This window comes from Marmota flaviventris, chromosome 14 (assembly GCF_047511675.1).
Source record: "Marmota flaviventris isolate mMarFla1 chromosome 14, mMarFla1.hap1, whole genome shotgun sequence".
NCBI classification, from domain to species: Eukaryota; Metazoa; Chordata; class Mammalia; order Rodentia; family Sciuridae; genus Marmota; species Marmota flaviventris.
Genome location: NC_092511.1, coordinates 82,043,889 through 82,071,570, shown reverse-complemented (window position 1 = coordinate 82,071,570; position 27,682 = coordinate 82,043,889). Strand labels below are relative to the sequence as shown.

The window sequence follows — 27,682 nt, the reverse complement described above, 5'->3', positions numbered from 1 at the left end:
GGATTTTGTTTCTTCAGGAATTGCACAGGTTATCTGATCTTTTCAATGCATCCTATCAGTTGGCACCTGATTTTTATTTGTCTCATACTGACAAAAACTTGATTATGGTGGTATTGGTCAGATTTCTCTAATGCTATTTTTTTCTTCTCTTTCTAGTTAGCATTATTTATGGGTCAATGAGGAGTATTTTTGGAACATTCCTCATCAAACTTTCAATATTTCATGTAATTAATTCTATGAGTATGGAGTCAGCCTCATTCAAAGAGTTACAATGTTATTTATTTTGGTGCCAAATGCTCTCAGATTTGGCCAGTCGGAGGCCCTTTCAATTTGTTTCTGTGTGGTTTAAACATGTATCTATCATTGTTCTTTACCTCTAAGTTCATTTTGTACTTTTTCTGTACAAAATGAACTTTTTTTCTGTACATTTTTGTACTTTTTCCCTTAGCAGAGAATGGTTTCTGGAACCAAAATCTGTGTGCTACAAGTACTCATTGATATTGGGGTATTGCTGCTCCTAAGCCCAATTGGTAGAAGAGTTAGGGAACATACCCATATACATATTAATATCTGTATTTCTATATGTTTATACATGGAAGACCATGAGTTCTTTCTAATACCTCAAGTTCTAATTCAAGACCATTCTAATTTTTCTTTTTTCATATTTTCACTTCTCAATAACTAACATTAAAAAAATGTGACTCCCAATATTTGACTGGTTCTGATGTAGGCCAACACTACTCTGTTAATGCACTCTTGCCCTCCCCCTCTCTGAATAGCCTCCTTACTCTTGGCCTCCAACAGTCTATGCCTGGCTGCAGCTGCCAGCTCCCAGAATGAATATCCTCCTCATTTTTTTCAGGCTTCAACTTACTGTGCCAGGTCTCCCCTAGTCCCCCTATCAGGGCATGTCTGCTTTGCTGGGCCCCAATAACAGGATTTTGACTGAACTGTTCAGGAAAGGAAATGAAAAGAACAGTTTCTATCCTTTGATTTTTAAGTTGATGTTACCTATTTTCTCACTACCAGGATTTTTAAAGATTACTACTCTTCTATTGGATGTTCAGGTATCTCACATGTTCTTGTTGTGGTTGTTCTTATAAATAGTGATTTACTGCAGGCAACCTCCACATTTTTTATTATAATTGATGGGAATTTTGCTTGCCAAATTGAGTGCTGTTCAAACTAATACTAACTAGCTTGCTGGGCATGGTGGTGCACACCTGTAGTTCCAGCTACTCAAAATGCTAAGGAGGCTGAATTTCTTGAGTCCAGAATTTTGAGGTCAGCCTGGTAGCATAATGATATCACATCTCAAAAAATATACAAACAATGACAACAACAGAAAAAAAAACCCAACACTAGTTTACTTATTTATTATTATTGCTGGTTTAGTTTCTACCTAATTATATTATAGAAATAATGGCTTAATAAATGAGGCTGCTGGGACTAAAATGAGTTTTCAGATAATTTTGTCATTATTTGAAAAACTACTACTGTTTTCTCATAATAACCATTTTTGAATGAAGCTAATTTAAAAACATATTGCATGTAATCTATTCCTAGTTATTTAAAAATAAGAATATGAGTTTTTAAAAAGTCTGATGTCCTTTGCATGTCATAGAAAGCACTTCATTGGACTCCCAAACTACCTCTTTTGCCACTTTTCATTTTGATTAGTTTATCACATCATTTATCCTTCCTCAAGTTGCCACCTTGTTTTTATTTCTGCAATAATGCTGTGTTCCTCAAGGCATAGGTACCAAACAATGAGGTAAAAAAAAGTGTATTTGATATTTCATGAGCATTATATTTCTAATCACCAAAGAAATTAAATCTTTATTTGACTTCCTTACAACTAATTCACAGTTTAGAACTATTTATATTTTGACATACACATGAGGGAGACACCATAACCTTTTTCTGTAATTAGGCCTCTGAAGTTTTAATAAGACCCTCCTCTGTGCCTTTGCTCTTACTGAACATTAGTACTGTGCAGCTTGCCTCCAATCAAAATCACATGATTTTCTGTCCCATAGTATTTGACTGCACATCTACTAAAACACTTAGAACTTACTTGTGTAATATTTTTTAATAGTCTCTCCTGACTAGACCATGAAGTCTATGAGAAAAATTAAGTGTTCTTATCTAGCCATTCATTTCCTGCAGGTAGCCTAGTGATTTATCTCATGTAGAAACTCATTAAATGTTGTCAAACTGAATAACTTATTGTCTTGTTTATAGATGCAGCTGGTGGCCCTTATAGCAGAGACTTAATTATTTCTCTTAAACTGCTGGACACTTAATTCATTAGTATCTGCTAGGATAAAATTTGACATGTCCAAGTATCCAGTTTGCCAATACCTCAAACTATTCAGAAAATAGGCAGTGTAGAAATAAACAATACAAAAATGCCATAAGATTCTTATGCAAAAAGATGGTTTGATAGTGATTTTTTCCTCCATCTCGCCCAGTATTCTGACAAGCAGGATACATCTTTTGATTTTCTAGATTTATCTTTATACATATTCATGTTCATTCATATGCACTATTTTTTTAAAAAAAAATCAGAGAACTTTCTTAGATCAGGTCCAGCATTCTAAGCACTTCCAATTTGTACACACTAAAGGTAATTTAAGGGAAAAAATAAAATTCTGTTATTAGATTCCATATCACTGGTTCTTTTGCTGTATAATTATAATTTATCTGTATCCTACAGGAGCCACAGCATGGCATAATTCATTCCTATTCTATCTGTCCTGCTTCATACTATAAATAAAGCTCCAAAGGTCATGTTTTAAATGTGGAGCCATCTGAGTAGGACATTTTCCAATGGCAGTGAATCTCATATGCTGGTTAATATCATCTTCAGTGACATATAAAAAGCAACAACTTGATTTTTACTCAGAAAGCTAAATTTTTATTGAATATAAAGGATTATCCTTTATTCTAAGATTGTCCTTCATACTTATTGATGATTTATTTTATTTTATTTTAATTTTTTATTGTTGGTTGTTCAAAACATTACAAATTTCTTGATATATCATATTTCACACTTTGATTCAAGTGGGTTATGAACTCCCATTTTTACCCCATATACAGATTGCAGAATTACATCAGTTACACATCCATTGATTTACATATTGCCATACTAGTGTCTGTTGTGTTCTGCTGCCTTTCCTATCCTCTACTATCCCCCCTCCCCTCCCCTCCCCTCTTCTCTCTCTACCCCCTCTACTGTCATTCATTTCTCCCCCTTGTATTATTTTTCCCTTTCCCCTCACTTCCTCTTGTATGTATTTTTGTATAACCCTGAGGGTCTCCTTCCATTTCCATGCAATTTCCCCTTCTCTCTCCCTTTCCCTCCCACCTCTCATCCCTGTTTAATGTTAATCTTCTTCTCCTGCTCTTCGTCCCTACTCTGTTCTTAGTTACTCTCCTTATATCAAAGAATACATTAGGCATTTGTTTTTTAGGGATTGGCTAGCTTCACTTAGCATAATCTGCTCTAATACTCTGCATTATTGATGATTTAAATTGAATTTTGCCCTTTCTTTTAATGAAACATTCATGACCAGGTGCTGTGAATCTGTACCCTTATAATGTGAAATACTTGAGACAACATATGTTTCAGAATTTAGGTTCATTTTGGATTCTGGAAAGGTAATAAAGTCCAATTATCCTATATTACATAACAGCCACAGCAGGGTCTGAGAGGACACTCCCTAATCAATTACAGTAATGTTTCTGCAGTGAAACATAAGAATATTTATTCTACATGATAGAATAAGCCTGTGAATAACCTCATGTCAGTTCAGGTCAGGCTTTATTGCCAGATGAGGAGGGTTAGTTGAGATGTTGATGACAAATGAGTTACAGGCAAGAATAAAAAGGCATGTTTGATTTTCAAATGTTTGGATTTTGAAATTGTGGATGAGAGGTTGCCTTTTAAAATGTTCTTAGTTTGAAAAATTAAGTTGGCTACCCTGTACAGGACCCCAAGATGTTTTTTGAAATTTCACTGGTCCACAAAATCTGAAAGCATAGGAAACACTCCTTGAAAGCTATTGAAGTGAGTGTAACTATACTTTTATATTCATCCCTAGCCAATAATAATGTCCCTTTCCATTTTGTTTGCAAGGAAATACATCGTCAGTTATAATCTTTGAATGTTGCAAGATTCCCAAACATGCTTTTTTAATTGAAATAATCAAATTTATCTTGTGGCAATTTTCAGAGATTAGGGCAGGATAGGTTGCAGTCTAAACCCATCTACAATGTCAAATGATGGGTTAGGATTTTCCTAAAGGAATGGGTTCTAGCCAGAAAGGTCTTCTTGGTTGTATTTGTTTGGGTCAAATAGAATTGTGAACATAAGACTTGAGGTTGGTCTGTGTTGGGTAAGGGCACAAATATCTATGTGAATTTAGGTTAACTTTGGCATTTGTAGTTTATGTGCCTATTCATCAAATGGAGCTAATAGTTCCCACCCAACAAGTACAAAATGAGTTAGCAGTCATGAAAGTACTTGGATGAGGAGGACACTTTAACATGTCAAATGGCTGTTTTGAGAAATAATTTATATAGTATGAAGCAACAAAATAAAAATAACACAGATATACAATTCTTATCCTAGCAAATTTGTCCAGAAAGTAGACTTTGTACTTTATCCTAGCTAGGCTATAATTAACTATTGCTTAAAAACTCTATTTTTCTTAGCAATTGTGTCAGTTATTTATAGAGTTCTAAATTTAAAATCTACTAAAATCTAAATTTAAAATCTACTACACAGGTACTTTATCCTAGCTAGGCTATAATTAACTCTTGCTTAAAAACTATATTTTTCTTAGCCATTATGTCAGTTATTTATAGTATTCTAAATTTAAAATCACCTTTTTGCCTGCTTTGTGAAATGTACCTGCCTGATCTCAATTTCCTTCTTGGGAAGGTAGAGATAAAAAAGATAATAAATTAATTAAATCAAGTACATTAAAGTGCACCATGTAAAATAAGGTGACATTACTTGTGTTTGTTAAATGTTTTTTCTCTTCTATATGTTTAAATTTTTTTAAATATTTACTTTTTAGTTGTAGTTAAACACAATACCTTTATTTTATTTATTTACTTATATGTGGTGCTGAGGATTGGACCCAGGGCCCCCTGCAATGCTAGGCGCATGCTGTACCACTGAGCCACAACCCCAGCCCTAAATTTTAAATTATATATAAAACCATTTCAGAAATCTGTCCTGTAGACTAAAATAAAACTTAGGTATTTTAACAACAAAACTACACTAGAACATTATACATGACAGCCCTTTTATGAATGGCATTGAACTGGCAGAAGACAGTTGGACATACTGTTACATACTGAGTGTTCAATAAATATAACCTGGATAGATGAAAAGTAGGGAGGAAAGAAAAGAGAGAGATGCTAGCCTTTGGGCTTAGGTTCCTTCTATCTCTTCTCCATATCATGGCTACCATTCTTAAATGAAATGCAAAAACTAATTCCTTACAAAATCTACAGCATGGGAACTGAGAATAAATGGATTTGAAAGATCTCTGGGGAAACATGGAAATTTTCTAAAATTATCATGGTGGATATTGGCACAACTCAGTAAATTTACTAAAAAACATTGAACTGTATACTTTTCCAGGTGAATTTTATGATATATGTTATAATCCAATAAATCTATTTTTTAAAATTCAAATTACATTTTATTTTAAAAGCTTTGAGGTTCCTTCAGAGGTACATATAACTTAATAAAACATATTTACATATAAATATATGTAATTATCAGATGAGGCTGAATGTGCTGGTGCTAAAGTAGGGGAATAAAACAGGATACAGCAGACCCAACAACTGGAGCTTAATCCAGAAGATTCATGAATTCCAAGGCAAGCCAGGTGATTTTGCAGGATCTAAGCTGCCATTTCTTAAATGGCTGTGACATAAATGGATCTGATACTAGGCAGTTTACATATATTATCAAATTTAACTTTACATTTCTTTTTATTTGGTACCAGGTGATTAAACCTAGGAGTGCTTAAACACTGAGCCACATCCCCAGCTCTTTTTAAAATACTTTATTTAGGGAGATGGTCTCATTAAGTTGCTAAGGGCCTCATTAATTTGCTGAGACTGTCTTTGAACTCAAGATCTTCATGCCTAGGCCTCTTGAGCCCCGAGGATTACACGTGTGCACCACCGCACCTCGCTATGTATGTTATTAAATTATTTTAATATGTCGTGGATTGATTTTCAAAATACTTTGAGAACAGGTTTATATCCAGATGTTTTGTTCTTTAATTGAAACTCACCCCTGTTAGTTGTGTGAGCCAGTGACGGTAAAGTCTTCAGATAGAAAATTGTTTTTTATACAGTTTCTTAGGCATATCCTATTTTTGTATACAATAATGGACACTTGCACTTGGAAACACCATTAAATATGTTTTACCTCAGAATTAGGATAAATAGAAGGATGATATGATAATCTCCATATTAAAAAAGGAAAATGATTTGTTCACCAATTAATTGGGTTTAAAATATTCTAGGGAATGACATACTTGTTTGCATATAGGAATAAATATAGCATACTGTTTAAATTGGAGATTATTACTCTTTAAATCCAAAGTATCCTATGAAATCACAGGATGAGTGCATCACCGAGTGGAAGATGTTGCTAAGTGCAAGTGATTGTGAGCCCTCCCTATGGTACTTGTCTTTCCAGCTGGGATTCTATAAGATGCTCCCCAAAGACACTTAATTTTTCTCTTGGGAAGTTAAGAGGAATAGACCTTCATATTTATTTCCAATTTTTATGAGGCGTCCATACTTTTTCCATTTGAAGAAGAGGTGGAAACTTCCTCTTTCTTTGGCAATAAAATGGGTGAGGATAGCTTGTGCAGCTTTAAAAAAATAGCCCCTCTTATATCAGCATTTTCTGAAGTGTGGTATACATATTACTAGAAGTAGACAAACACACATAATTTGAATTTGCTTCTTATTTTGATGCTTATTAGAAAAGAGAATGCCTTGGTTGTACCATACTTATCATTACATAAATGTTATTGGTGAAGTTAAGACTAGAGCAGGTGTCAGCACCCTATCCAGACCAAGTGATGAATTACTGACGCAGTGCTCAGGTATGCCTGAGAAAGTGTTGCTACATTTTTTTTTTTAAATCTTTAGTTGTATATAACTTTATTTTATTTATTTTTCTATGTGGTGCCTCACACATGCCAGGAAACCACTAAGCCACTGAGATACAACCCAAGCCCTGTTACTGCATTTTTATAGGGATACAGTAAAATCTTATTTTCATAAAATGGTAATAATTAAATATATAACATTTACACACAATTGTGAACTGGATTCAAACCTGTGCTCTGTTTTTTCTTCCTATGTTATTGTTCAAGTCAACATGGGTCAATAGGTAAAAATGGAATTTTTTAAATATAAAGGTATAATCTGTGAGCGAAATGTTAATACAAGGGGATGATTGTGATGAAATCAATTATGTATCTTTAGATATTGAGACCAAATTTAGTAATTGCTTGGATCATCTACTACTGTTATAGAGTGACCAGCTGTAAAGAAAACTATTATCCCACAAATATGATACAAACATATTTGAAGTTTGTTTTTTTCATAAGCATATTGAGAATGAACCTATTACCTTGCATGCCATAAGTTTAGGGACATGCATTCTGGTGTGATTCTTTTTTAACCACAAGTGTTATTTTGAAACAAACACACAAAAAATGCTGCACACAAAAAATATATAAAAAAGTTTCCTCAAAAATTTCAACATAGAATTAATCATATAATCTGGATATTCCACTCCTAGATACATACCAAAAGAATTGAAAATTGATAACGAAACAAATCTACACCTATGTAGAACTGTGTACAGGGTAGCACTATTCACAATAGCCAAAGAGTAGACAGGGGAGAATGGGGATCAGTTTCCTCTTTGGGTGGTGAAAATTTTTTGTAACAAGATAGAAGGCATGGGCAGGTTGGGCTGCTGCAGCTGCAGCTGTGGGAGTCGGGGCGCTGCGTGTGAAAGGTCCCAGATGCATCTGCGGTTCCAGCCCCGCCACCCTCAGCCTCTCCCACCCTAGTCTCCGGGCTGGGTTCTGAGGGAAAGAGAAGGCGCTAGCCTCTGGAGCCCCGTGGACACCCCTGGCAGCCTCCGACGACACCGCCCTCCTTCCCTTCAACTGAGGCTGGCCTCCTCGGGGCTAGGCTACTCTGCGGGAAGGCGGCTGTGTGCTATGGAGATCCTGCTGCCCTCGAGCCTTGCTCCTTTGCCCGGCCCTGCAGGGGCCCGCCCTTCTGCTCGCCTTCTTCATCAGCTGGTTGGAGCAGCGTGGATCTGGGAGGTCTTTGGGCTGAGGAGGTGGCAGCTCCTCAGGCTCCATCTTGTCCGTGGGTGGAGACTTCGGGAATCTGCTAAGGAAATCCAAGCTGGTGTTCCTAGGAGAGCAGAGCGTTGGAAAAACGTCCCTGATCACCAGATTCATGAATGACAGTTTTGACAACACTTATCAGGCAACAATTGGCATTGACTTTTTATCAAAAATCATGTACTTGGAGGATCCAACAGTATGATTGCAATTATGGGACACAGCAGGTCAAGAGCGGTTCAGGAGCTTGATTCCTAGCTACATTCGTGACTCCACTGTGGCAGTTGTTTTTTATGATATGACAAAAGTTAACTCATTCCAGCAAATACAAAATGGATTGATGATGTCAGAGCAGAAAGAGGAAGTGATGTTATCACCATGCTAGTAGGAAATAAAACAGATCTTGCTGACAAGAGGCAAGTTTCAATTGAGGAAGGAGAGAGGAAAGCCAAAGAGCTGAATGTTATGTTCATTGAAACCAGAGCAAAAGCAGGATACGATGTAAAGCAGCTCTTCTGATGTGTAGCAGCGGCTTTGCCTGGGATGGAAAGCACACAGGACAGAAGCCGAGAAGATATGATTGATATTAAACTGGAAAAGCCTCAGGAGCATCCAGTCAGTGAAGGAAGCTGTTCCTGCTAATCCCTCATGGCATCTTCAACCCTTCTCCAGAAGCTCACTGCTTTGGCTTCTTTACTCTCATTGATTGCAGTGTGAATATTGGCTTGAACCTTTTCCCTTTAGTAATAACGTATTGCAATTCATCATTGCTGCCTATATTGTGGACATGATCCATTAGCTTCACATGCACAAAAAAGTCAGTGTCTTCATTGTTTATATTTTACAAAGAACCAAAAGATTCCAGCATATTCCAGTGATAACCTTAAATATCAGATACATTTTCTTAACATTTTTCTTTTTTTAATGTTATGATAATGTACTTTAAAATGATGGAAATCTCAACAATATGAGCATGGCTTGGTTAAGGAGCAATATGTTCTCGGCAGCATTTACCCTACCTACTTGATCTTTCCCTGCTTTTCTTACCTTTCTCTTATCTGCATTCCCTATTCTCATCCTCTCACAAAACAAACAGGAGGTGGCAATGCAGCAAACCCATTGGAATTATCCTTCAGTTTTACAGATAGCCACTTGCTTTAGGCCAAGATGTCCAAAATTATTCTTGAGCACTGATATAAATTACTTAGACCTTCTTTGAGGTCAAAACATGGTGGACAATGCTTAAATGAGGAAAGGGTTCTGGTATATCCTCAAAATTAATCCTAATGAACATACTGAGTACTTATAAGTAGATGAGCATAAAATTTATTTCTGACCAAGACAAATGACTTTTTCACATGTACTTTATTAGACTCTGGGAGAAAAAAAATAACCTAGTGCTTCAGAACAGGTTTTTAATGTTTAATTATTCATCATAAAATCAGTTCCAATTAACTCTTTCTCCCAAGTTTTTAAAATTGTTGATATAGCTATTGTTTGTTTTAAAACAAAAAACTATACCACCACCCTTTTAAGCAACAGATTTTGCTTATATTTTCTTTCTTTTAAAAAATGCTATGCAGGCAAGGCATTGTGAAAATCAAATTCCTTTAAGAAACAGTGGAAGTATTTAAATTTGATGACTTGATCAAAACTATGACAAATAGAGATAATGATATCTAAAGCTTACCCACAAAACCCTCACAGAATAGCAAATACCCTACTCTGAACATTTTAAGTCAAAATTAAAATGGAAATAATTTTTTGTAAGCTCCTAGAGGTAGATAAGAACATTGAAAAGGGAAAGGAGAGAATGGAAATAAAAGTCAATATTATGCAGATTTATGCTTTATTTTTTAGCGTTTTTTTAAAATGTTGGGTCTTTCAAGCTGGTTTTGCTTTTTATTAGATCCGTATTGTTTGGTTAATTAACTAGTGATTTAGTTTTATATTTAAGCTACAATTAATCTTTTTTTCTTTGGTGATATTTATTTCTTTGACTTTTTTTAGATTTGAATTTTTAGATATTTTGGTGAGTCATTTAGAGCTTCATCACCATGGCAATATGCATTTTTCTTAAAACACTGCAAACAAATATACTAGGAGTGCACCCTTTTAATCTTTACTAGTTACTGTGAGATTGCTGTGTAAGTTAATAAACACATATGTAAATACATTGTTTGCAGGGAGAAAATTTCTGAGCTAAAGCTCATGAAAAGCCTGCTGAATTTATGTTGTAAGCATTACTTAACACAGTATAAAGAAGAAAAGACAACAAAATAACTTCATACTTCCTTGTCTCCTCATTGCTACAAACCCTTAACTCAGAAAACCTTGCTCCCCTCTATTCCTCTTCCTCCTTCACTTCTCATTTTTTTTGAGAAGTGTCACCTTGTAATATTCAGAGAGAACTTGGATTATGGATCTGAATAGAGAAATGTTTTCAGGTGATCATTAGCCCACATACCTGTAACTTATACTCAAAGATGAGATGGAGTTGTAAAGTGCTTTTATAATAGAATGTTATTGCTAAAATAAAAAAAAAAAGATAGAAGGCATGATTCCATAACATTCTGAATGCACTAGATGCCCTGAATTTGAATTATTCATTTTAAAACCATAAATTTTATGTCATGAGAATTTTACCTCAATTAAAAAAATGCAAAGATCTATCTATCCTGTAGTGTGGTATGTTTAATAAATAGAATGATGTTAGGGTATGTATAAGCATTACTTGATTTAGGAATTACATATCTATTTCATGGTTTTCTTTTTATGGTAAATTATATTAATTTTCTACTTTTAGGAATATAAATTTTCCTTTTAAGATAAATTTTAAGTTTAAAAGGATTAATATAAAAGAAAGAAATAATAAAAGTACTACAGATGACAAATGAAGACAATTAAGAGATGAGTGAAAACAGTAGAAACTTCAAGAAATACTGTATTTTATGTCCAAGCCAATTAATTTTTAATGAGAAAATATTGAGTACTAATTGTTGTTCATCAAAATTGAACAAAATTTGTTTCTTGCCATCAGGAATTTCATCTAATAAAGATGATAAACCATATTCATAGATAATTTTAGGCAGAGGCTAAATGTGCCAAGTGCTCAGACAGACTGAGATCAAGATCAGGAACCTGTTTGGTTACCAGTACCATTCAAGAAAATGAATGGAGAGAGAGAGAGAGAGAGAGAGAGAGAGAGAGAGAGAGAGAGAGATGAACTAAAGCCAAAGATAGCAACTTAGTTTAGGCATTGTTGGTTCGTAGAAGGGGTATTGTTGGGACACTATTTTAGAGAACAATTTGCCTTCAAAGTTAGAGATGAGGAGCTGCAGTAATTAACAAATGCACAAGCAGTGTATTTAAGTTCTATGCACTGTATTACTTTCTGTCTGTACTTTTTCTCTCTCAGTAACCTGACAGTTATCTGGCTTCCCTGTCCTTGATGATAGTATGCTAAAGCACTTAAGAATGTGGGCTCTGAAGCTCAATTGCCTTGGTTCAAATTTCAGTTCCATTAGTTATATGTCATGTAAAGTTAGTAACATCACTTGCTTTTACTATCTTAGTTTTCCAACTTGTAAAATGAGAATACTATTATTATCTACATTACAAATTTGCAGTAAGGATTAAGTCAAATGATTAAGTGGATAAAGCATTTTTTTATTATGGTGCTGGGAATCAGATCCAAGTCCTGGTGTATAACAGGTAAATGCTTCACCACTGAGCTACACCCCAGCCTTGACAAAGTGCTTTTAACATTGATTTGAACTTAGTAAGTGATGAATAAATGATAGCCATTATCATTATTTTTGGTCTATTAGTCTTGTACAGTCTACCTCCTAAAAATATTTTTGAATGTCCCCCAATCCCACTGCCTTAGTTTAAGACCTTATGTAGTCACAGTTGCAATTTTACCGTAACTACTTGCTTCATCCCATCCAAATTCAGAGGGCTAACAACTTCTTGATACACTTTTGCTTAGTCTCATATATTCAACTCAGGTGACATCTTTTGAAACTTTCCCCAATCCTGTACTACCCTAGTCCAGTTAGAGCCATCCACCGGCATTTATGTCACCTTGAGAATACCCCAATTATAGCACTTCTCATGGTCCTGTGACTACTTGATGATCCTTAGGCTATGAAACCTTGAAAGCTGCTGGTACAAAGTATATACTTATTGAATGCTTAAGTAGATGAATGGATGATTTCTGCCTGTGGACTGCTGGCTCACAGTCTATACTCAGAAAGTTAAGGTGAACACACTGAAGAATAAATAACTATGAACATTATGTGGTAAGTGCTGTAAGAGTTCAGGGAAAAAGGAGTATTTGGTGAGTGTTGGAGTAATCTAATTAGGCCTCAAAAAGGTAGAGCTTGATTTGGAATTGAAGAAAAATTAAAACTTGTGTGAAAAGAAGGGCAACCACAATCTGTGCAAGGGAGATATTTTATGAGTTCAATGGATGGTGACATAAAAAACATGTAACATTTGCAAAACAGAAGACACCAGTCTAACTAGGGTGTTTGGGTAGGAGTTATATGTTGAAAATGACAAGTAGTTCCCATAAACAGTGTGTGTTCTAAGGATATGTTTTCAAATTATTAGGACTTTAGAGATTATATACATGATAATAAGATTTCTGAGCCAGCCCAAGATACTGTAATTAACCTACTTAAGTAGTCAAAGTGGCCTAGGACAGCACTGGTCTGAGCTCTGGGGCCTGTAGAAGCAGAGGGTCAGAAAAGTTGTGGTGGATTTGGGACAAGAAGATAAAGTGATAGAGGAAGTCAAGCTTTGTCTTTAGCCTATGGCCCTCTCTACACCACTTTTTACATGTCAGTTTCTTGGTTCTACAGCTCAGTTTCTCTATCATATCCCAAGACCTCTGTGCTGCTAACTACCTTGAAAAAAGCAGTAGAGTTGAGGGTGCTGGGTCTCATCTCCAGCCTTCCCCACTCCCTCAGGGTAACAGCTCTTTGCTATTTAAAGAGACTTGATTGAATTAATTCAGGACAATGTGTGAATGACTGATAGCTACCTCATTCTGGCAGCTGTACTTACTATAATTTTAACAGCCTACTCTTTAGCTTAGCTCAAATGAACTTGTAATTGCTGGAATTTTTGACAGTAGTACAGACCAATAATGGGGTGGGATAAGGGTTGAAGAAAGAGAGTTCCACTGCGTAAGATATTTTCATAAGGGAAACCTTGGCTAAAAGATTTTCATAGTTCCATTTCTTCTTCACCTCCCTCCCCCAAGTTGTTCTTGTGTATTCTTCTCCACAGAGTTGCAAGTTGTGTAGTTTTCTTTTTTTCATATCTTCATGGCAGTTCTTGGTAAGTATTGTTATTCATTTGTGCACAAATCTGGGACAGCCTGTAATGGAAAATAGGGTTCATTACAAAGGCAAAAGATATGGTTAAGGGGCCCTTGAAAGTGGAGCCTACAAAATACATCTACACAAATAAGTAGAGAAGGTTTTTGAGTAGAATATTGAGATGATGAAAGCAATAAAGCACAATTAATTCTAAATTTTGGATTATAAATGATGAATCTTGACTTGTAATGATTAATACAAAATCTTATTTGTAACTGCTGTTTTTTATTTACTTTTTTATTAAAACTGTTAATGTCTAGTTCCCTAGTCATCTGACTTTTCTCTGTGGCTCCTGAACAGACTTCCTTTAAGATTAAGGCTCTTTGAGGCTTTTGTGTTCTTGTATTCCCAGGTAGCCCAAAGATCTTATACATTGTTTCTATATTTCAAAATTCAATTCCAATGTTAGCAAAACACCAAGACTACTTTATAAGACAACATTTTTCTTTTTAGTAAAAGTCTCCAGCCCTTCCAACTGTCCCCCAGAACACAACAGAGATAGAAGTTAATTATCTGCGTCTGTTAGCCCACACAGCTGCAGGAGATTCTAACCCCAACCTATGCATGGTAAACCATATTGCAAATAGACTTTTCCCCCTGTTGTTTTCTTCTTTATAATGTTCATTATTTTAATACCTTTGATGTTTCTACCCTCCCAGTCTGCAGAAAGGAAGAGGCAAGGTAGTGGGGGAGATAGACATTTCAGACACTTTCTTAAGCCTAAATTATAATGCTGTAATTGGAACAGGATTCATAGGCTTTAATCAAATGTATATATTTTCCTACATATTGAAAGTTAAAGAGTCTTGTTAATATTAGACGCTGGGGCATCACATTTGCATACTTTACTCTTGACAGCTTGCCATACCATTTGTGATACTGGGTATTGGTGATGGGCAGTGACTTGCTTGGTGGAATTTGCTATTTTGTTTTCTTGTTCCATCTAATGGAGCAGTTATTGTCAAAATTGGATTTTGTGGTTTAGTCTTTAATCATCACAGGTTTCAGCCATAATTCAATGAGACCTAATAATCCAAACAGTACACTTTCATCTTTTTCAATTTCCAGTCTGTATAAATGACTAGTTTTAGGAGATACTATTTTATTGTGTATTATTCACTGGTCTAGCTGGTGAAAAACCAATGAAATGCATTTTTTACTTTCTAGCATTAACAATACTATTTTGACTTAGAAAACTAATTACTGACATTTCCCTTTCTTGTCTGAGCTAAGTATTTCCCTTGCTCAGTTCAGTTCAGCAGTCACTTATTGAACAAGCCACACACACCCTACATCCATTGATCATAAAGTTGTTGTATATCTGTTATGCTGGGCACCCTGCCAGGCACACACAGGCTCTATCATGCAAACATCAAGTGGATCCATTTAAGAATACTGTTTGTAATTTTAATATTTTATTTATTTTTAATGATTCATATCTTAGTTTTATAAATTAAGAATTTCTTTTAAATTTTCATCAGAAAAGTGAGCATAGGCATGGAGGAAGAAAGAACCTCTCTCTGCTGCCTTGATTTCATCAAAATTGCCTCCTATTGGGTTATTATGTGATAGGCACTGAGGTAGGTATCATATCAAGATGGGATTTAATTCATGAACCTATCTTGTGACAAAACAGGGAAACCCCTAAATAGCAATGTCCCCAAACCTACAAGATTAGAAAATTCTCATGCTTCTAACATTAAAGAAATTGGCATGCCCACATTTTACCTGTGTTTTGTTTTTTGTTAGAGTTTATTTTATGTTCACTTAAAGTGATTAATGCTTAAGTAATTACTGATGTGAAAGCATAAAGGTATAGCTAAGACATTTCATTAGGAAACTTTAATGTTTAACATGGGATTTTTAAAAATTCTACTTATCTAAAACCTGATTTCTTTTGTGTAATAGCTTAAAATCTGATGATTGATGGTGGTGATGGGTTGTATATGGAATTGTCTTCTACGGTATTTTTGATGAATTTGAAACATTTGGAATTAACATATTGGTCAGAAAATGAATCTTTCAATCAAGACTTTTATACTGTAGTTGTATGTCAATATTAATAAGTTTGATGTTGCATCTTTTCACTTCTGTCATTTGAGTTCTGAAGTATAAGTTCAAATTCTTGCTGATTATACTTTGAGCAGTTACTTATCTGAGAGGATGGAAAAATATTCTATTTGTTATTATTTTAGAAATGTATATTAAGTAAAAAATACTGAAATGCATTGAGAAGTCTATCCAAGATTTTTTAGAATTTTCCAAAATCTTGTTAATTTCATAAAATGTAGTTTTAAAAACAAATTTTAGGAGATAAAACAAAACATTCTTTTAAAGTAGTATTCACAATCCTTTTCTTTTGGTGGAAGAAGGAGTCAAGGAAAGCTGACATTTTCAAAAAACAAAATTAGTGCAAGAAAATCTTTAGAGTAAAAAAAATGAATATATATATTTAACTGTAAGTGTTAACTTTAAAATATTTTCCAGTAAGAAAGACGCAGGATTTTTTTCCTGCTTTAGGTTAATTGTGTTGTAAAAGTCTGGTGAGTTGCCATTATTAACTTAGTTTTTGTTTTATGTTAGATTCAGAAACACAGTGACATCTGTCAGGTTCTTTGAAAGGCTTTCAGCTGCTGAGGAAGTGTGTTTATGCTTTCAGTCCAAAAGAAATGATTCCCTGGGAAGCACTGAAAAAATAAGGACATTTCAGAATCATTTTCAGATTATTTTTTACATTCCTTTTTGATGCTATAAATTTATCTGTTATAGGTGTTAAGCACTTTTTTATGAAGTAAAAATTTAGACTATATTTGGAAAAAAAATACCCAGCTATATCTGATTTTTAAAAGCTGTTTTATCAAAAGCATAAATTAAAAGAGGTGACAAGTTAATGGAGGTGGACAAGTTAGTTGAGCTGTCTCACATTATTTGAGAAAATAGCATATGCTTGAGGACTTTATGAATCATGGCTGGTGAGAAATCACCAAGATTTACCAGAAGCAACTTTATCATAAACAAACTTCATTAAAATCAGCAGATTCCAATTCATAAAGGTTATAAATGTTTCTAGTATTCATACTGTTCAAAAGATTCCAATCATAGCTCCAATTGCAGCTGATTTGTCAGTTTTTAGGGATGGTTGAGTATATGCCCATATTTTATTAATTCATACTAGCCACAAGCCCATATACAACTTAATAAAATATTTTCAGTGAATCACTTTCTTCCTTTTAATTATTTACCTCTTTGACCTAATGATATGAGTGAACTGATTTAGAAGATAGAATCCAGAAAATACCACAGGTTTTACAATGTAAAATATTGATCATTGGTGGTACACATAGGTAGAATGGAAAAATATGTTAGAAGACCTGATGGGAGGCTAAACTATTTTGACTCAAATCAATCTATATATATTTAAGTTTGCCTAACTTAGTTTTCTTTACAAAAGAATTAATATTTATTGTTAAGTACATATACACCAAGAGAAAATATTACATATAGGGAACACTTGCTTAGGGAGTTTAAATCAGGTCTTTTTTTAAAAAATCGTGTAGTTTTTGACTATTTTAGATCATAGTTCATTGCCTCACTTAGCATGAAATAAAAACATCCTATTTAACATGTTCTCATCAGTATTTCTTTATATTACATAAACCTCCTACATGCAAAATTGATATTAAGATTAACATAAAATTTAAATATGAAAACTAAGTTAGATTACTTACTCAAGTAGTGTATTTGCTCTCACAACTGATTGGCTGCCAAACATAGGTTAAATCAATTTCTTTGCCTAAACTCTTTGCATTGTAATGGAATAAATTCTGACTGCTTGAAAAATTGTGATCTACTAGAAATGTACCTGTAAAATAATTTTTAAACATTAAATATTTTGAATATAGGATTCATCACAGTTGATATAAATAATTTTGTATGTACATTGTATGGCATCAGTGTTGATTTTTAATGTTTATCATTATCTTCTGTAACCTGTCTAAAACACATTATGAGATTTTCATTGAAGTATTGGGTACTTTCTCCAAGACTGAAATATATATATGAGGTGTGCTTGAAAGTTGCAAAAATGTGTTGCATTAATTGAGCAAACGAAGAAAAATATAAAGACTCTTTATGGTCTTTTTCTAAACCTAGTGTAGGTGATGCTTAGCTGTAGCTCTTTATTGATGCTATAGATAAGGTGGTTCTGCTATGCTAGTGAAAGTTAAAATACAAAACATTTCACTTACTGCACACCATGAAGAGAAAGGCTATTTTTTTCTTTGTGCATTTAAAGACCAGTTTGTTTTCTCTTTTTAAAAACACGAGTGATACTTGAAATGTTTCAACAATTTTCAGACTTCTTGATGATCAACTATTTGTGGCGATTTTAAGGAAAATAGATTCTCTAGCATAAAATTCTTTTAAAATTGTGTCTCTAGTACAATTTGTGATACAGGAGAAATAGAGTATATTAAAGACAAAAGACTTGGGATAATACGGCCCTTATTATGTAGATATAATCTTCTTTCAACTTCAGATTTGAACACTTACCGGATGGTATATCATAAATTTCTTAGGGGATTGTCTAACTAGAAATCAAGTCCTTGGTGACATGTGTTTGTGTTACAATCTTTTCAACAATGGGTAGCCTGAGGAAGAATCTCCTTATCATTGTAAACTGCATTAGTAAAGACTCTGTTCTTGACAGCTGCAAACCATACAAGCTACCCTGTCATTTTGCCTAAATTAATAAAGCTTAAAGGCCAATCATATCTAAGTTGTTTTCTGGTGTTTCGATATTCACTGTTTTAAACAGCAAATGGTTCCTTTAGGCCAATTTTATGGGGTTAATGCATTGTTAGATTCTAAAGACTCATTGAAATAAACAAGATTAGCACTAGCAATCTTTTTATCTTTTCTTCACAAGCACCAAATTTTGACAATAATAGTATGACTATCTGTTAGGTAAGAATTAGCCAGTGCAGTATCACAGTGAATTTTAGCAAGAAAGATGATGTGAGATGTTTTTGTTAGAATTTTGTTTCTTAAGCTAAAAGACAATCAGTGTTAGTGAACTAGCTTTGGACTCCTTTAGTCTCTGTACTTGTATTCAGTGAGCTTCCTGTATTCAATTATTTTGTTTAATAAGTAAACTATATTTTATAATAAATGCCAATAGCACGATATTTTATAGCAATTGCTTTCAATTATTTCATCAATAAAGCGAAGTCCCTAGATTTCCTGTGAAAAATTATTCATACTTTATAAATTTTCCTTGTTTGTAGGTGATTCAAAAGATAGACATCATAAAAATGTGCTTTCTAATTTTGACATTTTATTCCAATAAGACTGTCTTTTTTCTAATTCATTGAATATATCAAGATTTAAAAAATCTTATCTAGTAGAATAAACTTTTTAAATTGATAATCTCAAATTAGAAAGAATATTTAGTTCCTCTCAGAGTCACCACAAACTTTTACTTGTGAGTCTGCTTAATCTGTTTGTACTATATATGCACATTCTCATAAAATTGTGTCAAGAAATAACATAGCTAACACCTATGAACTATTTTTGGTCAGTCTGTAACTTTTGTAGCATGTTCTTTGGGAATATGCCTTGTCTGCACTTGCAGAAGAGCTAACTTGTCATTTATTAATGGAAAAAATCATAGAGACACAAGTGATCTTTTAGATCATTTGGAGAATTTACACTCCCTTTAATTAATGCAGGAGTTACTTTGTGATACCTCTCAAAGATGGCAATACATGTCCTGCTTGAATATGGTCAGTGACAAAGAGCTCACTGCCTCACTAAGGCAGCAATTTTCATTCAAGGACAGCTCTTATTTTGTTGAGCAAAATCAGTTCCTCCTATCTTTAAATCTCCTGATCCCAACATAGCTATATATAATTTTTTTCTCTATTACATTTGAGCTTGAAAATCTCATGTGCCATGGTTTCCAGATCCTATACTCTCCCAGTTATCCTCACCTATTAATCTTTATGTGTAATATGCATTTAAAAGGGATCCACTGTATGGTCCCACTAGGAAAAGGCATCTCTCTCTTTAAAACAGATGTTCTGCTTGTCTAAAATATCTGAGATTATGCTAGTTTTTAACTGGAATTTATACTTGTCCCTCATGAATTTAGAGTTTGCACACTTCTGTTTTGGAGGTTTATGATTGGATTGCTTGCTCCTTGTTGTCAGTGTTTATTCTTTCAGCTGCTTAGGCATGTGCAAGTACAAGTTAAAATTTTGTCTTCAGCCCTATTGCATATATTTTTTAAACCTTCATTTTATTTATTTATTTATATGTGGTACTGAGGATCAAACCCAGTGCCACATACATGAGAGGGAAGTGATCTATCACTGAACAACAACCCCAGCCTGCATATATTTTAAAGACCTCTTGACACCATTTAATGTAACTGAAAAACACTATCAAACAACAACAACAAAACACTATTAAATCTTAAAGATAGCTAGTGTTCTTGTTGCTTTTAGATATTTCAAAGAATTTTGTTTGGCAATAATTTATGTAGATTCATTATTTTTGTGGTTATATGTGTCTTGCTTTTACATAACCTTCCACTTTCCCAAACACCACATCATTCTCCCAGAGCGAAGAAAGGCATAATTGCAAATTTTCACACCATCATGGGAAATCCAGAGTTACTGAGAATTCCAAACATTCAACTTGACATTTTGCATATATAGGTGAGACCTCTGTGGAGCCAAATTTGGGGGAGCGGGATGAATAAGAAAGACTGAGAAATAGGTGGTATAAACCTGATATTCTTGAGGAATCCATACATAAAAAGGTGCATGAATAATCCAATTTCACTAGTACTGAGTTCATTTTCAATTACCCTGAAAGTTGAAAATATCATAAGTCAAAATGCATTTAGTACACCTAATCTACTCAACAGTCCAGCCTACCAATACAGTACAATGCAGAATGTTGGTTATTTATCCTTAAGATGGTGTGGTTGACTGGGATCTGCATCTTTGCTGTCGCTGCCCGGCATCCTAAAAGATTATCATACCACATATGATTAATTATGGAAAAGGAAAATATTCAGAATCAGAAGTATGTTTTATACTCAATGTATATCACTTTTACACTAATGTAAAGTTTAAAAACAAGTCAAACTATCATTATGTCCATGCCTCTCTCTCTCTCTCTCTCTCTCTCTCTCTCTCTCTCTCTCTCTCTCTCTCTCTCCTCTCTCTCTTTCTCTATCTCTCTATAGAGAAAGAGACATGATTTTTTTTTTAGCACCAGGGAATGAAATCAGGGGCACTTGACCACTGACCCACATCCCCAGTCCTATCTTTTATTTTATTTAGAGACAGAATTGCTTAGCATCTTACTATTGTTGAGGCTGGTTTGAACTCAAGATCTTTCTGCCTCAGCCTCTGGAACCGCAGGAATTAGAAGTGCATACCACTGCACTCAGCTTATATTAAGTTCAAAATGTTTAGCAGTTACTCACTATTATATGTCAGGCATAACTCTTGTGAGTATTAGGAATATAGATTTGCATCCATTCAGAAAGACACTTCTTCATCTCCTGTACTATCTTTATTTATAAAGAATTAAATTATTTATTTTACTGTTGTTAAAACACAGAACCAAGACAAATTGTTTAAATAAAATTTTGTTTACTGTAATTTTAGTATTGATGATGGATGCAAGGGCAATGAAAACATTATAGAAGCAAATCATGTCTGTAATAAATGAGGAGAAATAAGTAGGAGATAGGTACCGAATTTCAAAGTGCCTATCGTACAGCATAGAAAATGAAGTTTATGCCTAAACTTAATGGTATTCTTTTGAACAAGAAGGATAGAATGCCATCCTTCATGTTGGGCAGGGAAAAATTTATTGTTTAGATGTTTTTTATATCATATAAGGGTACACATATTGCTTTCCAAAAAGCAATAATTTGGTCCGAGAATACAGGATGAAATCTTAGTTTAAAATAAAATGATTTTGTTTCCACTTACACTGAAATTTTTTTGCTGGAATAACTTGCTATGATGAAGTTTCCTATTATTTTTATCCATTTTTTTCACATTTATCATATGGTAAGACAAGAAAATACCCAACTTGTTTTGAGAGTGCTTCTTAAACTATTGATTGAGAAGTTAAAAAAAATCCTTCAATAAGGGAAATATAAACAAAACCAGTTTAAAACATTAATTTAACTTGTATAACAGATATTCTCAATTTCATATGAGACATATTTATTCCCAATGTAAAAATGTGCTGGTTTAGCTTAGTTAAATATAATACTCTTTATTGAGTGCAGCTGTAAAAGTGCTAAGCAACTTGCATGATGTTATCCCAAAACTTTTTAAAGTAAGTCTTCTCCCTGTTTACATATAAGTACAGTCCCTTTACTCTACTGATGTCTCTTCTATTTTAATGGTACTCCCCCAACACTTTTACTTTTTTTTTTCGGGGGGGAGTATCAGGGATTGAAGCCAGAGGCACTTAAACCTTGAGCAACATCCTCAGACCTTTCTATTTTTTACTTTGAGACAGTGTCTTGCTGAGTTGCTTAGGGACTCGCTAAGCGGCTGAGGCTGGCTTTGAACTTATGTCTTGCCTCAGCTCCTGAGCTGCTGGGAATAAAGGCATGCACCACTCTTTCCAGGAAGTACATTTATTTTTGCATAATCACATAAATACAGAAATGAGTAAAAACTAAGATGCTAGGCATTAAAACTTTGGTATTTCTTTGCTTTCTTCAGATGTAGGTTGCTTTGTGATAATTTGTATGATCCAAATCTTTTTTAAGTTAATAAGTAGTAGTGCCACATTTTTAATAAAATCATAGAATTCTTTTTCTTAATAAAATTTGATGTAAAAAATAGAAGTATTCAAAATTACTCCATTGACATCAGAACTTTCAAAAGTACAAAAGTGAGTGCATAATATAAGTTGGTCAGTGTTAATTGTATTGAACAACTGAAGGACTCAGCTGAGTGTTGTGGCACACACATTATCCTAGTTACTCAGGAGGCTGTCACAGGAGGATCAGAAGTTTAAGGCCTACCTCAGCAACTTAGTGAGTCCCTGTGTCAAAATAAAGATGGATGGTGGTGTTAGGAATGTAGCTCAATGATAGAGTGCCCCTCAGTTCACTCTCCATTACTGAAAAAAGAAAAAATTGAAGGAATCTATGTTTCTATCTTAAAACATTTTCAGTTTGTTTAAAATGGTTCAAAATCAGATAAAATATTTAGGCTGCTATGTACATTACAATAGCCAAGTTATGGAACCAGCACAGGTGCCCATCAACCTAAGAATGGATAAAAATATGTGGTATATATAAACAGTAGAATTCTACTCAGCCATAAAGAATAATGAAATTATGGCATCTGTTGGTAAATTAATGGAACTGGAGAACATCATGCTAAGCAAAATAAGCCAGACTCAGAAAGTCAAGTGGTGAATATTTTCTTTTATGAAAAAGCTAGAGATAGGGAAAAAGGATTTCAAAAAGAAAAATAGAAGGGAAACCAATAGATGAAGTTGCTTGAGAGGGAGGGAGAAGGAGAATGTATGGGGGCATACTAGTGAACAAAATCTACCAAATTATGCTTGATTTATGTAAATGTACCACAGTGAATCCTGCATGTACATATAAAGTTAATACATTATATGTGCATTATATATATATATATATATATATATATATATATATACACACACACACACATATATATATACATATATATTGCATTTAAATAATAATTATAGAAGGGACATCAATAGGGGAAAGCAAGCAAATCAGGGGTACTTTGGAATGAGAGTGATAAAATTATGAAAGTATGAATGTGGCATAATGAATCCTACTATTATGCCTAACTATAATGCACCAATAAATAATTTAAAAGAAACAAAGGCCACTATAAAATAATAGTTTACAACCTGAATGTTCCCTCACATCTCTGGAAATGGCACAGATTGTTGCAAACACTTTAAAAATCTTCATATGTGTCAGTTTAAAAATAGATTTATTTTAATTTGAAAAGGAAAGAAATTCAATAACCTTAAAAATATTTACCTAATTCTATAACAGTGGCAAACAATTAGTGGCCCTTCAATACTTGGTCTTTGGCAGATGAGTGGGGACAATATTAAAATTTGGGTTGTGCCGCAGTCTGGCTGGGCACAATCAGGAGCCACTTGTCAAAAGAAACTAACTTTATTTTTAGAACCACACACGCCAAACAAAACAGCCTCTCAGGAAAAACCCTCAGAGCCTCAACTGCCACCACCGGCTTCCCACAAGCCTGCCTCTCCCCACACAAGCTTCTTTCCACCTCCCCCAATCCTCCTGCTCTTGAGGCCGATTGGCTGGGTCACGTGGGCGGAGCCAAAAAAGTCCCCCAATGAGCAGCTCCGTGGTCTGAAAGGGCATGGAAACAGTCCAATGAGCATCACCGCAGAGGAGCCAATCAGCTAGATGTTGCTGGGGCCGCTGTGAGCCAATCATCAGCCGGCAGCTGGATTGCTGGCAGCTGGAAGTTTGCTGGGGCCCCTTCGGCTGTGGCTCTCAACATCTCCCCCTCTCTGTTTAAACAACAAGCATGTGGCTTAGGGACCGTGTCTGTTAGGCAGTCCAATTCAACATATGGTCCTTACCCGTCATCGGATGAACTGACCTCTAGGCGTCAGCCTCCTGTCTTAGGTTGGTACCACTGCAATTGGATCATACCCGTCACTGACTACCGGTCCAGCATACAGCTATACTTGTGGATAGGCCTTTGCACCAGTGAGGGGGTGAGGTTCTTTGCCTCACCTCTGTTGGCCCCCAAATTTTAGACCATCACTAGTAGAGGAGGATGCAAAATGCCATGACATTAAGCCAATTGAGGGCTCCTTTGAAAAATTGTACCACCGGTGACATCATCAGCAAAAATACCCCAACACTACCACAAGTCGCTGCACCAACAGATAGTTCACAATGCATACAGGTGAGCTCACAATGTGTCCAGGCAAGTTCTGCAAGCAGTTCAGTGATGGCTATTGTAGAAGCTGTAGATTGGTTTTATCTTTGACTTCACCAGCACTGGGATGAAGATAGGAATTCTAGCAATAATGGCTAAAGAAAAAATTATGTAACAATTTTCTTTACAATTTACATTGTCTTCACCGGCACTGGGATGAAGATAGGAATTCTGGCAATAATGGCTAAAGAAAAAATTATGTAACATTACAGAAGGCACTAAAAGAAAACACTTTTCTTAACAATTTACATTGTCTTCACCAGCACTGGGATGAAGATAGGAATTCTGGCAATAATGGCTAAAGAAAAAATTATGTAACATTACAGAAGGCACTAAAAGAAAACAATTTTCTTTACAATTTACATTATCTTTAAGAGAATTATTAAATATAATGAAAAGGAAAGGTGAAAGTAAACAAACAGATCTGTTAACCTTCTTTTTTGTTTACATATTAAAACAATCCTCAACAGTTGTTTACCCAATTTAAATTAAACCATATAAATCACGTGAAAAAAAATATTTGGATCCATTTTATCATGAGCGCTCATCATATATGATATATGGACATACGTACATTCAAACATATAACACAAAACACAAGTGTGCACACATAATATAATACATACAACACATAACATTATAGTAAAGGCCTTATAACTTTTTACAGGTGAAATCTCCATTGCAATGTTTAAAAACTCTATAGTCAAAAAATAGAACTGATCAGCAAAACATTAACCTAGGTCTGTATGAGCTCAAAAAACAAAATAGAACTTCATGATATGGCAAAGGGCAATAATAAAATAGATATTGAAAAAAGCATCCTGGTTCTGTTGCAGATGTAAGAATAGCCAAACTGGAGTTTTGGATATCAGTTGTTATGGATTTGAGCCAAATCATCTTCATTTTGGTCTGTAGAAATAGCTTTAGTTAATCTTTCTGGCATCCAAATCGGCTGCTGTTCTCCCTGTGGAAACACATAAACAGACCCCCGACTCCAGACAATTACTGGGTCAGGACCTTTCCATTGTCCTGTTAGAATATCCTTCCAAAGTACCTTGGGCTTATGCACATTTTTTGGACACATATGCCTTTCTGCAGCACTAAGTCCTGATGAATCCAAATTTAAAAAGTTTAGAGTAAAAAGGGTTATTTTAAGTTTATCTTTGGGGAATATATACCCCTTCCCAATTCCTTCTTTTTGCTTTAATAAGTACATTTTAATAGTTTGATGAGCTCTTTCAACTATGCCTTGTCCCTGTGGATTGTATGGGATTCCTGTTATATGAGTAATGCCAAATGTTGAGCAAAATTGTTTAAAAGAGGTAGAAGTATAACCAGGGGCATTATCTGTTTTTAACTGTTTTGGAACACCCACAGTGGCAAAATTTTGTAAGCAATGAGCTATAACATCTTTAGTTTTTTCTCCGGCATGAAGGGAGCCCATCAAAAATCCAGAAGAAGTATCAACTGTAACATGCAAATATTTTAATTTTCCAAGTTCTGGCAAGTGTGTGACGTCCATCTGCCAAATATGGTTAGGTATCAATCCTCTAGGATTGACTCCAAGATTAACTTGTGGTAAAAAGGTCACACAATTTTGACATTGTTTTATTATTTGTCTAGCTTGTTCCTTAGTTATTTTAAAACGCTTTTGTAAAGTATTAGCATTGACATGGAACTTTTTATGAAAATTTATAGCTTCTTCTAGTGTAGAGAAAATATGTATGTCATGTGTAGTTTTATCTGCTAAATCATTGCCCAAACTAAGGGCTCCAGGCAATCCTGTATGTGCCCTGATATGTCCTATAAAGAATGGATCTCTTCTGTCCCAGATTAGACTTTGTATAGTGGAAAGCAAAGAAAAAACAGTAGAAGAAGGGGAAATCCTACCAGCATCTTCAAGAGATACTATAGCATTAACTACATACTGACTATCAGAAAATAAATTAAATACAGAATCTTTAAACATCAAAAAAGCTTGTAAAACTGCATTAAGCTCTACCTTTTGAGCTGATTGTTTGGGTACTAAAAATGTAAAAGTTTGATCAGGGGTAACTACTGCTGCTGTACCATTATTTGACCCATCAGTGAATATATTTGGAGCATTCATGATAGGTGTTTTTCTTGTCATTTTTGGAAAAATTACAGGATGCAATGACCAAAAAGACAATAAAGGATTAGATGGTAAGTGGTTATCAAATGAAACATTAGATTTGCACATGATTATTGCCCAAGTATTTAACTCATTAGCTAACTCATCAATTTGATTCATAGTATATGGAGTAATAATTTTATTGGGAGAAATTCCAAACACTCCCTTTGCTGCTTTTATTCCTTTGAGTATTAATTGTCCTACAGCCTCAGGATACCTAGTAAGAATAGTGTTAGGAGAATAAGATTAATGTATCCATAATAATGGACCTTCTTGCCAAAATACTCCTGTAGGAATATTTTTTGTTGGTATTACAATAAATAATAAAGGCAAACTTATATCAATTCTATCCAAATGCATATTTTCCATATATGTTTCAATGATTTTTAATGCCTTTCTTGCTTCAGGCGTTAACATGCGGGGTGAATTTGGATCTGATGGACCTTTTAGGATATCAAATAAAGGTCCCAACTCTCCTGTTGGTATACCTAAATAAGGCCTTATCCAATTTATGTCTCCTAATAACTTTTGAAAGTCATTAAGTGATTTGAGTTGATCTACTCGTATTTGAATTTTTGGTGGACGGACCATGGTTGAGGATAATAGAACTCCTAAATAATTAATTGGAAAATTTAATTGTACTTTATCTATTGCTATCTCTAGATTATAATTTTTTAATAAGTTTGTAAGTGTGGCATA

General features: G+C 34.4%; 1 pseudogene; it reads left to right on the top strand.

The window, feature by feature from the left end:
* The first annotated feature begins 8,444 nt into the window (after positions 1-8,444).
* Positions 8,445-9,056, top strand: LOC139701738 (ras-related protein Rab-6A pseudogene; annotated as a pseudogene).
* Positions 9,057-27,682: the final 18,626 nt, after the last annotated feature.